The sequence below is a fragment of the Mya arenaria genome, chromosome 7 (genome assembly GCF_026914265.1).
Source record: "Mya arenaria isolate MELC-2E11 chromosome 7, ASM2691426v1".
Lineage (NCBI taxonomy): Eukaryota > Metazoa > Mollusca > Bivalvia > Myida > Myidae > Mya > Mya arenaria.
The window spans coordinates 49,559,193-49,575,697 of record NC_069128.1 but is presented as its reverse complement, the minus strand read 5'-3'; the positions used below and the strand labels follow the sequence as shown (position 1 = coordinate 49,575,697).

The 16,505-nt window shown below is 34.0% G+C and overlaps 1 long non-coding RNA gene across 6 annotated transcripts; it reads right to left on the bottom strand.

Moving 5' to 3' along the window:
* Positions 1-6,385: 6,385 nt before the first annotated feature.
* On the bottom strand, positions 6,386-14,502 carry LOC128241436 (uncharacterized). 6 transcript variants are annotated; one of them, XR_008262364.1, is made up of 10 exons: positions 14,387-14,502; positions 13,953-14,059; positions 12,686-12,787; positions 11,871-11,973; positions 10,714-10,853; positions 10,081-10,234; positions 9,734-9,843; positions 8,947-9,053; positions 7,434-8,774; positions 6,386-6,901 (listed from the first exon to the last, which is right to left on the bottom strand). It is a non-coding gene; the product is annotated as an uncharacterized LOC128241436 (long non-coding RNA). The 6 variants fall into 6 exon arrangements; XR_008262360.1 differs by having other exon boundaries at positions 7,434-7,519; positions 8,196-9,843; XR_008262363.1 differs by having other exon boundaries at positions 7,434-7,519; positions 8,209-9,843.
* Positions 14,503-16,505: the final 2,003 nt, after the last annotated feature.

The window sequence follows — 16,505 nt, the reverse complement described above, 5'->3', positions numbered from 1 at the left end:
ACATTTTGCTGGAAAATTAATCGAAACACACAATAATCTCCTTAACAAATATATAAACAAGGTGAAAGAGGAACGTTGAAGAATAATATATACTGAGTAAAGCAGGAATATTGTGTAATATTATTAATAATTTAAATATTAAGAGCAGGACATCCAGCAGTAAGCCATTATTGGTAGGTATCATGCAGTATCGAGCTCAAGTTAAATGTCTACACAATTTGAAATGACACTGTCTATTATATCAAAAGCCAAATATGTAACGGAATGTGCTAGCTTAAAGGTGCAGAAATGACCACACTCCACACACCCAACACCGAGAAACGTCGGTTCTTACTGTGTCCAATATGATACATGAAGCTGGTGATGATTCCGTTTACATGAGCATCGATGCGAGTTCAACTTATGCTCAGTTTGTCATATTCCGGTGTCGAGTCTTTAGTATTACGTCATACTAATCTGCATGTCAATAACAAAGACAACTCTGAACGTTTAAAATATGTTTAAAAAACTCAGTTACTACATTATCTTCAGTTTGAAAACATTTCCTAAAAAAACATGCATATTGCTGAACTCACCTTTATATTTTGTTCTAGTTCTGGATACATAAATAATATTTACAGATAATCAGAAAATCGTCGCGGCCATTGTAGTTATTATAACTATATATAACATAACTATATCATTTATGTGTATCAAATGACTACAGCAAACAGTGGAATATCTTTCATCAAACATATGCCCTTGATCATATATTATTTTTATAATTATAATTATTTATAAAATACAGTAATTTTAGAAGCTCCTAATTCATAGAAGCATCACAATGGTGCAGTCTATATGCATATTCTAGTAAATGTTTGGCCCTTACTATACATAATGTTTACAGCTGATATTATGTAAACACAACTATAAAGGCTCCAAACGCGTATGTTCATCGCCATGCTGTAGTCTTTATGATTTACCTAGCAAAATACCTTCGATTCTGCTAACTGCCGGACAGCACTCAGGATGACATCCCACAATAAAGTGCCTCGGGTAATCTAAGATACAAACATTTCGTGTGAGGCGAGTGCTCGTATTGGCCTATCTAAAACAAGCCATGTGCCTATTTATTCTGAAGGATGCTGCCAACTGAATAGGTAAATGACATTTTGTTTGAAATCCAATGATGAAAAGAAATACCTCATCAAGCCTTTTGATGGACAGTTAACAGGTAAATGCTTGAAATGAGAAAAAACAATGCATTTTCGCAAGCCAGTGAAAAGAATCCAAATATATGTCAATCAGTATGTGTGCATCTCAAGTGTATCAATCAAAGGGAGAAAACTCCAATTTGGGTTATAAATAGCCACTCCTGTCCCCATTCAAATGTTGTAACTTACTCATGAAAAGTCTATTTTCATTTTTTTTAATAATTGCAAAAAACAGAACTTGTCATTTTTATGATCATTCAGGTTAAGAAACACCAATTCAGGTTCAGATGGATTTAAAATGTTTTACATTAATTGTATTTAACCATTTTGTGAGAAAAAAAACTGCGTCCTTAAATAATAAGAACAAATCTTGAATATTCAAATATGATATAAATTTGATGTAAAGGTTTGAATATACTCAAGGCCGCAGTGTACTAGGAGAAAAATGGTACTTATATGAAACTAATCTATTGTTTTGAAAGACCTACTACAATACCACGAACCAAAAGCATTTCGTTACCAAAATGACTTGGTTAGCGCAGTGGTAAGGGCACTCCGTTCTCACTACGGCGACCCGGGTTCGATTCTCGGCCTAGGCGCATGTGAGTTTGGTCAGTGGTCAACCAAGCCGGACAAGTTGGTTTTCTCCGGGTACTCCGGTTTCCCCTATAATACAAGACCACACTCTCGCGCAACATCGTGCCAACGAAAGTGACTAAGTTTAAGCTATCATAGCTTTCTTTACAATCGCTGTAAAATGTATAATATTTAAACCAAATTATAGATCCCACGATTGCTGTTAGTCTTTGTTGGCTTTGTGATATTTAAGCGGACATGTTTTCGTTCCAACAAAATTGTAAGAAATAGCCCGGTGACACTTCTTTCTCAAAACTTACGTTATACATGTTCACTCCCCATCATTTGTAAAATGTCGATCGATGTTAAGTCAGTTGTAGGAACACAATTAATAAATTAGCATACTATTCAAATCCGTTTGTTTTTCATTCAACTGCCATTTAGTAAAACATTTCTGAAAAAAAATCCTCACGAGCTCTCAAAATGTTTGTTTCATATATATGCATTTGAAATTACATCCAATGTGTGAATTTTGTGCTGAAGATTATCTTATTCAAAATAATATCCAAACTGTTCTTTTAAATACCCTTTTCCATACATGTGAGGAAAAGTACACCTATTGACACTCGACTCTCTCTGAATGTGGGTCAATGATTTAAACCTCCTTTATAAATATTGCGGCACATAGTTGTTTTGACGGGGATCCCTTTCACGGATGGTTAGTATTGTTAACATGCTGTAGCGATAAGAGCATATCATGTTTCATGTCAATCATGTTAATGGAAAATGAACTTAAATAGTAAAATATTTATTCAAAACATAATTTTAATAATCCAATATCTGTCCATTTGGAAACATTTGCCAAAGTTTACATTTACAATAACATCTTTATATTTTATATGTGGTTTCATTTTTATCAAATTCAGCATCGTTTGCCAAAACCCACATCCGGAATATTTTCGAAGGAACAGACAGTGATTGTCTATTTCAAATAAATCACTGTGCTTGTACTGAAATAACGTTCAAGCCCAAAGGATTGATTGGTATACCAACAATTTCTCTTTCTGTAAATGAACATACATCCAAGACTCTATCAACAAAAGAAACTCTTCCATTTTAGCGGTTCTATGAAGAGTAAAATAAGAGCGCTTCTGCCAAAACATTCACGCTCAAATCCTTGCAGATTAAAACCTCTAAATGTTAACCCAAAGCGTTCAAAGAGTAAATAGGTAGATTTAACTGGAAACGCTTTGAATGTAACAACCTGAACTCGAGCGCAGCGAAGCTTCAATTGATATGCAATTCAAAATTGGTCAAGAAGCAATACATTATTTCTCAGCAGCTAAATGTCTTTATTAATACCTTACTATACAGTTCATTCAAATTGAGTTCTTTAATTCAACAAATACCAAGATGCACGAACGTGATGTTTATGTATTTTGTTAAAGTATTATTGCATAAAAAATAGCATTACGTACTTAAAAATGTTACAAAATACTGCATTATTTTGCAGAGTATTTCGTATCTCGAACCTAAACTAAGATACGGTTTGGCGATGAAGAAACTTACCGAATAAAGTTACTTCACGCTAAGTTACGATAATTGTTGGTGTCCGGCATTCACGCGCTCAATATGATTTATTACCTTTGTTTACAATATGTCAGTATATTCTTACACGCTTATTTACTAGCACGATATGTATATGAATTGCTCTCATAGAAATAACTTGTGACAGAAAAAAATAAACAGTATTAACTCAAGACAGACGTAACACACGTATGTTATAATGTGCGCCTCAGGGAGGTCAACAAAACATAAGGTTGTTTGTGGGTTTTTTTTTACTTTTTGAGCTTATTTTTGTCAAAACTTGCAAACTTAATCAAAGTACTGTAAGTACTGCATGTGACTGTTGACAAGATGTTGCCTTGAGAGGTATATTGAATATTATGGAAAATATTTTCAGAACTAATGAAATGTTCCATTATTGTATGCTGCTGAATAACTTGATCATTGTGTAAAAATATCCAAATTTTGATTGAAACGAAACGTCCACAATTTACACGGGACATCGTACAAAACCCCAACTTATTTCGTTCCAAGTAGTTACGAAACATTCACTCAGTACAAATTACCTTCCATCAGTACTTTCAGTACTTTGAATTTGTTTTGTGCGTGGATTTTCAGTAAATCTGTATTAAGATTCAGATCTTGGCATGCAATAAAGGTGATTCACAAGTCACGACAGCTTAATTCTAATAAGCTTTTGAACACATTAAATTAGGCAACCCATATCTACTCTGCTCCAATGCCTGCTTTGTTGATATTTTGATGAGCGCTAAAATGGAATGGTTGTTTATCATCGTCCATGTGCGTTCGTACTCTTATACCTGGTGATTGATATGTATTCAATGCACGCCGTCATTGTAGGTTTTGGCTGCTGTTGTTATTCGTATGATTGGGCTGCCCCAGGCGTAGCTGGTTGCATAGCATGGGGCATTGCCTTTAAAAATGTTCCCGTACACATAAAGCCCTGGACATGGCCATGTTCATCGCTCTCGGAGGTTTCTTGGGAACTGTTTCAGACGTGGTTATGTATGTAACTTTCGGCATAGCCTTGTGAATTACCCATATAATTATCTGTGAGAACTGTATTGGGAACATGCGATGTATATAGACATGGGCGTTGCTTTAGGAGTTGCCCCTGAAGATGCCATAAATCTCACCATGAATTTGTTTCGGAATCACCCTGGACCGACCTTGTCATAAAAACAACGCTTGTGTTGCCTCGAACGTTTATGTTTATAACCCCGGGGGTTTTCGTAGGTGTAGAAATTTATTTTCTTTTGTATATCATAATGCGTGTTACATTAAGAACTTCCCATCGACACTGCCCTTTTTATATCCTTATTCAGTGTCTTTGGATTTGTCCTAGCCGTTACCATGTATATACCTATGTGCGTTGCCTTTTAGATTCCCCAGACGATGCCATGTTATTTACCCAGGACATTGCTCTGCGTATAACTTTTGGGTTGCCTTTTCCTAAACATGAACCTTTGCGTTGCTTTGGGAATTGCCCCTGAGTTTCATATCTTAATATAACATTCTTTAATGTTGCCTAGGGAATTGTCCTTTGGCGTTGCCATGTGTATTACAATACACAGTTCATTGTATATAACCCTGGGTGTTGCTTTGCAATTTGTCGCCAATTCCATAGACCTTTCGCGAACAAAGTTAATTAAACCATACCGTCATAACCATTGATAACACTATTCAAAATGTACCAACTTTACCAACAGTGTTCTTGGTCTAGGGGCTAGTATAAGTCCTTAAAATACGCCATTATGCAAGACATGCGCAACAAACTTGTATTTTATGTCAAGTGAAGCAACTCTATGTCTTAAAACGGTATTTAGCATCGAAGAGTTCCTTAACATGTGCTTACTTGTCATCCACACTTGTATCAATAAACAGTTTCAAAAAAGACTAAGAACACAACAGATAAGACATATTTCTTTACAATTACACAGTGGTACAATATTACAAACCTAAATGACAAATGGCAAAACGAAAAGAAAGTGATAATTGATCATTTAGTAATAGTATCAAACGTATCACCGTAGGTCACATTTATGTAGTATTATTCCTTGTTCGGTCGTAACTCTTATTTCACTGAACATGGTTTTGCCTATACAGTAGTGTCCCTTTCTTTCAGCTGATGTTTGGTTAAAGAGCGTTTGATTATGGTTCTATGATAACTATTTAAAGAATCTCCTAACATTGTGTCGTGTAGACAGTTTAGAGAACATGTAATTTTATTCAACAAAACAGATTTTCATTTTAACGAAAGTTGGAATCAATACCTCTGCTGAAATGGATTCACGATGTACTCAAATTGATTCATATACAGTTTTGTTTTCATGTATGCTTCTTGTGTGTGTGTAGTTTAAAACCTGGTAATGGAGTGTTGTGAAATGAAAACGTGCATATTAGTGTTAAGCCCTCCCTCGTTCTTCATAAGGTTCAAATGATGTGATTTGTTCAAAATAAATCACGGTGTTGTGTCTTCTGCCAATTATCATTGTCCGAGTGTGATTGCTCACTGCCCACAGGTAATCAACTGCAATTACTACGGAAAGTGTATATTTTCCATTAGTTCATTCTAGTTCCTAAACATAGTTCAAAGTTAAAATTGAACATTTGTACTTGTATGGTAGTGTCTCTTTCTTGGGTAACAAGGCGAGGTAGAATAAACGGTATATAAGTCATCGATAAAGGGTGAATAAAGACGCGCTTTCCACCAAAAAAGGCATACTCTAGCATCTGCAAATCGTGTTTTTTTTGTATGAAGACAAGACTGATGTATTCTCTAAAGGCTCAACAATACTTGGGGTATTTTAAATCAAGAGAAGAAACTCTATAATCTAACAGACCATTCAGCTAAAAAAGTTCCTTTACAATTGATTACTTGTCATCCATACTAATTACTATAAGTAAATGCAACAAAAGAAAAAAACAAAATAAATTAGACACATTTTGACTTTGTATATCGGCACAAGAATACACACTTAAATGAAACATTGCAGTACGAAAGATAGTGAGCATTTCTGTAACAGTTTTATTGTTCAGGCAAAACATACAGTATGAGAAAAGTTGTACATACATGTAATGCATATTACATATGTAATACAGGATAATTAGAGGGCGTTCATCAGACTATAAGCGTTCTAAATACATCTCACTTATTCAAACAAAATACATATTCAGATGAATTAACAGTTAAATTAATATTAAGTACAAGCCAGGTAAAATTTACAGTGTTTTACATATTGTCATGACAAATTTTCTACCATTTATTAGTTGTGTTTGGTCATTCTCGTTCATAATACATGTTAATCCAAGAATATGTTCAATAGTTCTGTTAACATAGTGTTATAATCTACGCTCAAGTGTGTAACACATGTAAAGGATATTGTAATTTTTAAATCTTTTATAATACAGAGGAAGTCGTAAGAAGCAATCCTTTGACCAAAATGAATTACAAATTATAATTATAAATGCTGGACATAACAGGATAAAATCCTTCCAGCAAAAGCCTTTTTTCATTGCGATACGTCTTGCAAGTCTTGGCATAACTAAAAGAGAACATGTGCACGTATTTTTCATTCGCAAGACACAATAAATTGTCCGGTCGCAAAGTCCTATGGTTACTTGTTTGTGAAAGAAAGGACTCTACACAATCTGATGGATTAGGTTTCAAAATTTCAAAAGTTGAGATTTATTTAACCTTCATATTCATAAAATGTCAATTGAAGATTGGTGCATTGTTTCTGTAAGAACATGCAAGGCTGGCTTACCTTATTAAATCAAGTATGCAATGACACACTCTCTTCGTCTGCATTTGTATTAAATTTGGGACAAAATTTACATAATGCATAACTGGGGTAAAACTGCTATAACAGCTATATAATATCCGCTATAAGATGTTATAAATTAAGTGCCGATTTGTCTTGCCTCTTGAGGGAAAACATTAATGTTAACTGTCAACCGTTAAGAGTGCTAACCTTTGCAGCACAATTTAGGTAAGGTTCATTGATTTTAAAAGAATAATGTACATGTTAATGAATGGTAAATTTGAGATAAGATGGATAACTCCAAGATATTTACCTGCTGGAACAACATCGTTGCAGGCATTTCTCATGTGACTTCCTGTTCAGTGATTCAGTTTTGAACATCTTGGCGTATTGGCCTTCCTGAAAAAACCAGTTGCACTTAAGATCCAATCGCATACACATCAGTTCAATTCATATAAACTTAACTTAATCGGCACGTGACATAGGGTAAATATTAAGGTATGAAATCAAATCAATCATACAAGAAACTTTATTTAAAGTCGGGTTTGTCATAACAAGAAACGTAAGCTCAATGAGCTATTCTCTGACATGAGAAACAAACACACATAACATAAGCAAACTTAAACAGAAACTGGTGAACTGGAAATAAAAGTTCCTTGGGCTAAATAAACAATTGTCATTAAGCTTGTCTAAGAGGATGAAAGGGCAAGCAGTCAAATGCTTTTGGGAGGATCATTAAAGCTGGACCGACATATTTGATCTCATCACGGGCTTTTTCCAAGGGTCATCCATCACCCTCACTGAGTATTTTAACATATATATGTTGTTCTGAAAGCTGTCAGGAGAGAATAAAAACATAAATTAATGTGAATAATGATCAGTTGCTCATTAATGACCCGTTCAATTAGCTCGTTTAATAACGTAAAGCCTTATGGGTTTATTTTCATCAATTTCGAGCTAGAATTTGTAATATTGGCAATTTTAAGACAATTTCAGTTTGGTTAAAACAATGTTAAGAGAGATATACTACACCGAATCAACCCCCTTGCCCCGTTTAGCAGGTATTTAGTCGAACCTGCAACTAGTACCTCTTCCCCTAAAACTGCATTTTTGTCCTATGCTAATCACAGCGGTCAAAGGGAGATCACTGTTATATATTTTGATGAATCGAATGTCGTTCACATTTTGATGTTGTGTATCCGGCTTATCACCTACCAGTCTGTCAAAAAAGCAACAATAATGTGAAAACTTTAATAATCTTTCATTAATGAAATTATGTTCCATTGTCTCCAACGTGATAAATTTTCGTCTCTAAAAGTTATCAGCAGCCGAACATAAAGGCAAGACAACAATGAAATTAAATTTGATTAGCCCAAGATATTTGAATAGTCTTTTATTAGATGTTGCTACAATAAAAACGTTCATTCATCAATCCGGCATTTACTCTTTATAAAACTTTATCTGTAATCAAATATGGCGAAATCTTGAAGCGATAAAGACAAATACTTACGAAAGGTGTTCACAAACTCATTAAACGAAATATTGCCATTAGGTCAAATGTTTTAATGAAATGAAAGTTGTTGTGTTTGGCAGCTCCCGCTGTCAATTCCTTCTCCTGCAGTAGGAGGCGGCGTACCTGACACTTCAATATGACCTTTTTCGTGAACAATACAGCATTTTAGTAATAAAGACAATTCCAAACAATTGTGTACACCTTAACCCCATGATTAACAAATAGGCAAATGACATATGATATAAAAGCCCCACAGGTTACTGTTTTAAAATAAGTCGTTGCCCAAATTTATCACATGTATAGAGATATCTACCTGTAATTCTGGTATTTGCTGGACAACCAAGGACTATATCCTGCCAGGAAAAGTCCCATGTGATCTTCATATCAGGTATTTAGTGGGGGGAAGTCATATTCCTCTTTCTCAAGGAGAAAAAATGCACTTATGATTAATTTTTATGAAACAATAAATTGTGAAGCCTCAAACATCTACTAAGCTGAGTTAAATACAAAGGAACCAAGGATTATGAAATATATAAAGGATGACAAACAACACATCAATTATACAATGAAAACTACAGTGACAAGCCCAGTAGTCGAAACTTCAAATATAACCCAGCCCGCATTTACCCGTGTTTAAACCTAAACAGCCCAACAGGGATCAGAATACAATTTGCTGTTGTACTTCCTCTTAATGCAAACAAAATATAAATATGCCAGGCAAGTAAATGTTAGCCCTTATTGTTTTGATCCTCTGAATCAGTTTGACATACCTCAAAATAAATATCTATGAAATATCGTTGGTGCGCAGTCATGAAATTTCAAGTAGCCAGTGCCCAGACAAACCAGTTAAGTAAAGGATAATTAACGATTACATATTTGCGGTATTGCAAAAGACAAAAAAGAGCCTGACAAGATTTGATCAATTATTAACAGTACGTCTATTGAAAATAAGTTTAGTGTGTTTAATGTTTTATTGTCTTGGCAAACACGTATTTAGATACTCATATTGATGCAATCAAACTGCTGATCATTCTTTAATGCCACAGAGACACTTGTTTAAAGCAAAACTGTGGTTAAAATGAATTACTAAGAGATTTTACTGCTGTTCTAATACTTGCTGGACATCACAGGATCACATCCTACAAGACAGAGCCCTTTGTAAGTTCTAGATCAGGGTTACATTATAGACCGTCTGCACGCATTTGCATACCTGAAAGAGAGCATTTGTACTAAAGTTTCAATCGCACTCATATCATGAAATTCCATATACACTTAGTTGAATATGAATGATTTGTAGGATAGGAAATAGAAGTAGGGCATGAAACCTAATATTTAGCCTTTTGGGGTACATTTAGCAATTTGAAGGTGACATTAAATATCTAAGTGCTTTAAAACATCTACTCTATGGTGGAAGGCATGTTCAAAGGGATATACTTCACCTACATACCCTCATTGCTTTTTACTGCAACCAGTTCCTGCTTGTCCTTAAACTGCATAATATGACAATCACAGCGGTCAAAGGGAGACAACCACGATTATTTTTGGCATGTCGAATCTCGACCATATGATGATGTCGTGTCTCCAGTATTTCACCTACCAGTCTGTTAAAAAGAGCAACAATATTGTGTAACTTTTCACTTCACCTACGTACCCTAATTGCTTTTTTACTGCAACCATTTCCTAAACTAGTTAACTAAAGGATATTTAAGAATTACATATTTGCGGTATTGCAAAAGACAAAAAAGATTCTGACAAGATTTGATCAATTAATAACAGTACGTATATTTTCTGGTATCGCAGTAGCCTCCCTTATACTTATGTTTATGGTTGATCTGAAGACACAAGCTGGTATAGGTTGGTTTTTAAGATCTGACATTTGTGGGAATTAACAAACCAAAAAGCCGGTGTTAAACTGACAACTGGTTAAATTGACGATAGAAACTACTTAGTGTACACGTGTTGAAAAAAGTAATTTTTTATATTTAACTCTTTTTACATGACTGCTTAACTAAAAGGGATAATGTGTTTTGCGATTGAATTTATAATGAAATTATCATCTTTCAGATATGCCAATACATACGAGAAAACGACACACTGTATCCTTTACATTGAGGTCCCAAAGTCATTTCCTGGAAGGATTGAGTTCAGGGTGGTCTGTCATTTATCAACAGCGCTGATTAATGGCTAAGTAGACCATACCTTGACATCATACAGCTACACCTGAAGTAATATACATAATGTTACGAAACGTGAATATTATTGGTGCTGTTAATACATATGACTCCTATTAGTTTGAGAATGACATAGGATACCAGGAAATATAGGTAAGAACGTGGTGTTTTACCAATGTCAACAGACAAATAGTTGGTTTATCAATTTACAAAACATGTTTATGATATGAATTACTTTATTTACTTAATCACCATTTCTATGTTCAACATGTTTAACCTGTAAGAGGAAACTGCAATTGAAAACAACCTATTACAAAGCAAGTGTGTTTTCCACTGAACAAAATACATTTTCCATACAAAGCCTAATTATTGTCATGGATTGGCCAATAGGTACCTTAAAATGTGAAGCCTACACACTATATTAAAAATGTTAGTTATAACCTCAACCATTACCTGCTTTTCTCAAAATGTATATCATTAGTTCTACCACGTCCCTAGAGAGACAACTGTGTTTTATCTAGTTTATCGTAGTTTATCTAGCATACCAGATCCATCAAAACTGTCAACAAAGTGTTTAGAAAATAACTGTCAAACATTCGAATGCAATTTTCTGTTTTTTTTATGCAAGCAAGGCATTCACATTCAATGTACAATACTATTATTTAGTACAGCCTTAATATAATGCTTTTATGATTATGTTAAAAAAATCGGAGCGCGTCCGCAACAGATCATTTGTCCATGTACGTTTAGTCGAAAAATATTATCGCTCAGTTGTGATTATCATTTAAGTATGTTTTTCTATTTTGTAAAACAATTCTTCGGAAAACAATATTATATATTAAACTACTTAACATCAATTTCAATCTTGAAATAAATGCTCATTGGTTACAAAAGGAATTTGTTTTATTAAACAATTTAGATTTCATATCTTCAAACCAGGCCAGGAGCTTGCAGGATGAAGACTAATTATTGAGTGTCGTTCATCTTATAGCACAGTAGTATCAAGTTTTATCTCACTCTTGCAATACTTTGCAAACAGAACGTTTTATCTGCAAACTACATCTACCTTTGCTTTAGGTTCATGCCGGACAACCCCGGACCACAAGCTGTCAGGACGCGCCCCTTGTGACCTTCACATCAGACATTCAGTGATGTCTACTCGTTTCCAACTTAAAAAGGAAGTTTTTACTGCAAATCGAAAGAAACGCCAATCTCCCGAGCAAATATGTACACTAAGTAAAACAGAACATGGTAGTATATACTAACGTATCGGAGAGGAAAAAAGCAGTATCGAGCTTAAAAACGTTTCGGCAAGTGAATGGCACTCTCATTCCTATTATTGTTTGTAGCTTAAATGTGCAAAATCGGTTACATTTAATCCCCTCCCCGATTAATGTCGGTTCTTACTGCAATTATGTTCTCAAGCTGATGATAATTCAATGCATCAGAAGTGATGCCGGTTTCACTGATCATCAGCCTATCATATTTCATTATTGCGTCTTTAGTATAACGCCATCATATATGTCTGTAAATAATTAGATATCAATCATTATATTCGATAAAAGCCCTTTTCTAAAAAAAACATAAATCTGAACAGATTTCAGCTTTTGTGAAGTTTTGGTTCAACATCTTTATTTGATACAACAATACTAATCAGATAATTAGCTTTCCTTTTTAAAATGATCGATTAATCCAGGCTTGAAACGTTATTTGTATCAAATTACTACAGTAAAACATGGGAATATATTTTATATGTTAGCTCTCTCATTTAACATTTACCCCTTTCAAAATAGTATTTTAATAGTTGAAATAACGTATAAAATACTATAATTCGGAAGTTCCGAATATGTACATAGCAATGTTTGAGTCCATATATCTTACCTTGATATCTACCCGTTGTTGTTATTAGCCACATCGTACCACAAAATGCATCATGTGATCTCGAGCTCAGATATTCGGTGTTGGGTGGATGCTCGTAACAGCCTATCGGAAAGAAAGCATTCGCTCAAGTTTAGCTGTTAGCTTTCTTAAGAAAATCAGTGATGAATGCAAGCTTTAAATCACTCTGGCTTAAACTGGAATAAATAATGTTAATACAAGGTAGATTGCATTTTGTGTTAAAGCCCAATGCATTTTACAAGAAGTATTTCATAGAATTTGTAATGTAATAGACACACATTAGTTTCTTATCAAAGATTCCCAAAGCAAAGAACCTTCCTTTTGTTGACTTACTTATCTAAAGTATTGATACTTCTGTAAAAATGCTGTTGACTTTATACCATCAGATGACTAGGGCAGCCGTATTCCTAGTTCTGATATATTACCAATTTTAACGACAAACGTAAAATGTATTTAAATGCGTTACTGATTTGCTAGCTGAATAGTTCAAAGACAAAACACTAGCCACCTAGCAAACGTAATTTGTAACTACAACCAATACGTGCTTGTCTTTTAGTTGCATACTGTTCTCGTTCAAGCGGTTTAAGGGATTCAACTATGTTGCCGTTTGACATAACAAAGGCAGTTAACATTACAATTGTTGTGTCTATAGCAATCCACCTCATCGGTCTGTAAAACAATAAATAGAAAAAAAAGGTTTCACCAACAGTCATTTACAATTACCTTCAATGCATGAATGTTATATCTTTGAAATAGTGAAAATATGTGGACACAGATATATAAGTATATTTCAACTTTTGGGTTTGTAACGTCAAATGAGTTTCATGCAACATTTAGATAACCTATCATAAGACAACAATATAAAAACATAGTAATTTGAATCTAGATTGAACATATATATCTGCCAAAACAGTTTGCCATCTAGGGACAGATGGTGATTCGCACAAATTGAATACAGACGAGGCAACTATTCTGTATAGTTTCTGGTTTTTAGCCAAAGTGTCTGCCAAAAACATTTGTTTAATGGTCGTCATGAGATGAACATGATTTAAATATAAAATGACATTACAAACTCTAGTGTTTTTCCATACACTGACTTTAATCCGAACACTAAAAAAACGTATACTCAATGAATTAGTCGGTCCGTTGAGCTTGCAGAATCGAATTCGCCTCTGTGTGCCTTTATCATTTTCAGTGAACTAGTATTAATGTTTCTCTTAGTCTTGTTATTATTATTCAACGATTGTACTTTTTAACTGCAAACGACATCTGCCTTTTCGTCTGGACCACATTTTTCCAGTAAGCGTCCCTTGTCATATAAGAATCAGGAATACAGTCAAGTCTGATCGTATCCATCTTAAACAGAACGTTTTAGTAGAAATACACACAAATATATAAACGAATTGAACAAGGAACGTATAATATGTACTGGATAAATCAGTAAACTTGCGTAATATTATCAATTATTTAAATATTAAAAGCAGGTCACCCAACAGTAAGCCATAATTGGTAGAAATCAAGCAGTATCGAGCTCAAGTTAAATGTCTAATTAATATGCAATTTGGAATGACACTGTCAATTACAATAAAAGTCAAATATGTTACTGAATGTGCGAGCTTTAATATGCAAACATGGCTGCCTTACACACCTTACACACCTTATCCGATAAACATTGGTTCTTACTGTGTCCAATATGATACATGAAGCTGGTGATGATTATCTTTACTTGAGCAGTGATGCAGATTTCATTGATCCTAATATTGTCGTATTCCGGTGTCGTGTCTTTAGTATTACGCAATATTTATCTGCCAATAATAAAAACACCACTGAGAACTTTTGAATTCTGTTTAACGGACTCAGTTATAAGACATTATCTTCAATTTGAAATTATGTCCTCCCAAAAAGTGCCTATTGCTGAACACAGCTTTCATCTTTTGTTTCAATACTAGGTACAGAATTGATATCAAAGATAATCAGAACATCCTGTCGGCCATTGGAGTTTTTATTATAAATAGAACATAACCGAAATATCATTAATGTGTATCAAATGACTACAGAAGACAGTGGAATATATTTCATCATATGCCCCTTATTATACAATTTTATAACTAAAATTATGCATAACATACAGTGATTTTAGGGGCCTCTAGTTCAAATGAACATAACAATGGAGCAGTCCATATAAATATCATAGCCTTCAAACGTTAAGCCCGTACTATACATACTTTTACATCTAATATTATGTATCAAGTACTGTGATTGTAAAAGCTTTACCTAGCCGTCTACCTTCGATTCAGGTAACTGCCGAACAACCACTCAGGATCACATCCCACAAGAAAGTGCCTCAGATAACCTAAGATACAGAGCTCCAGTATGAGATGCGTGCACGTATTAGCCCATCTGAAAGAAGCCATTTGCCAATTTAAGTGATATTTTGTTTGAAATCCAAATATGAAAGAAACCCTTTTTTGACCATTTTGGTGGACATTTAACAGCTTTAAAACAGAAAAAAACTATACTTTTGCGCAAGCTAGCGAAAAGAGCCCAAATATGTGACAATCAATATCTGTGTATCTCAAGTCTATCAATCAAAGGGAGAAAACTCCAGTTTGAGTTATAAATAGCTACTGCTGTTCACATTTAAATGTTGTGACTTACGCTTGAAAAGTCCATTTGTACAAAATTCGTTTAATGAATTGAAATAATTGTTAAAATTGAACATGTCATAGATAAGATAATTCAGATTAAGAAATGCCAATACTGATTTAGATAGATACATCTTTCCTACATTTATTTAACCTGAGAAGAATACTGTGTATTTAAAAGAATACAAATAATTCTCGAATATTCAAATACGATATAAATTGTATGTAAAGGTTTGAATACACACAAGGACGCTGTGTACCAGGCATCAAAATGGAACATATATGGGAAGAATCATTGTTTTGAAAGAAATGATACAATACAACGAACTAAAATCATTTCGTTACCAATATTAGTTTGCTATTTCTAAAGATTGATATTTTAAATTTTTTAGATCCAACGATTGATGTTATTCTTAATTGGCTTTGAGACATTTAAACAAGCATGTTGAAAGGCGTAAACTTTGTTCCAACAAAATAGTAAGTCTTCCTCTTAACTTACGTTTTACACGTTTACTCCCCATCATTTGTACAATGTCAGTCGATGTTTAGTCAGTTGTCGGAACACTTTAATGAACTAGCATCTTCTTTAAATCCGTTTGTTTGTCATCTGCCATTTAGTGAGACATATCTGAAAATCAATTCCTCACGAGTCCTCAAAATGTTGGGTTCATAATTATGCTTTTAAAATTAACTCAAATGCGCGTATTTTGTGATGAAGATTATATCATCCAAATAAAAAGTTTTTAAATATCCTTTTCCATACATGTGAGGAATAGTACACCAATGTCACTCGACTCTATCTGAATGTGGGTCACTGATGTATAGCTCCTTTACAATTACTGCTGCACATTTTTGTTTTGACGGGGAACCCTTTCACAGATGGTTAGTCATGTTTACCTGCTGTAACGATAATAACATATCAGGTATCATGCCAATCATAATAGTGAACTTGAATAGTGAAATATTCCTTTGGTACATGAGTTAAATACCCCAATGTTTGTCCATGTGAATAGTACGCTTATTGACACACAAATTTTAAATTTTAGATATCATCTTTACGTTATGTTATATGGCTTTATTTTTATCAATTTCCGCTTAGTTTACCAAAACTTGTATTTAGAATATTTTCGGTGGCTTTGTGTTTATTTATTTATATT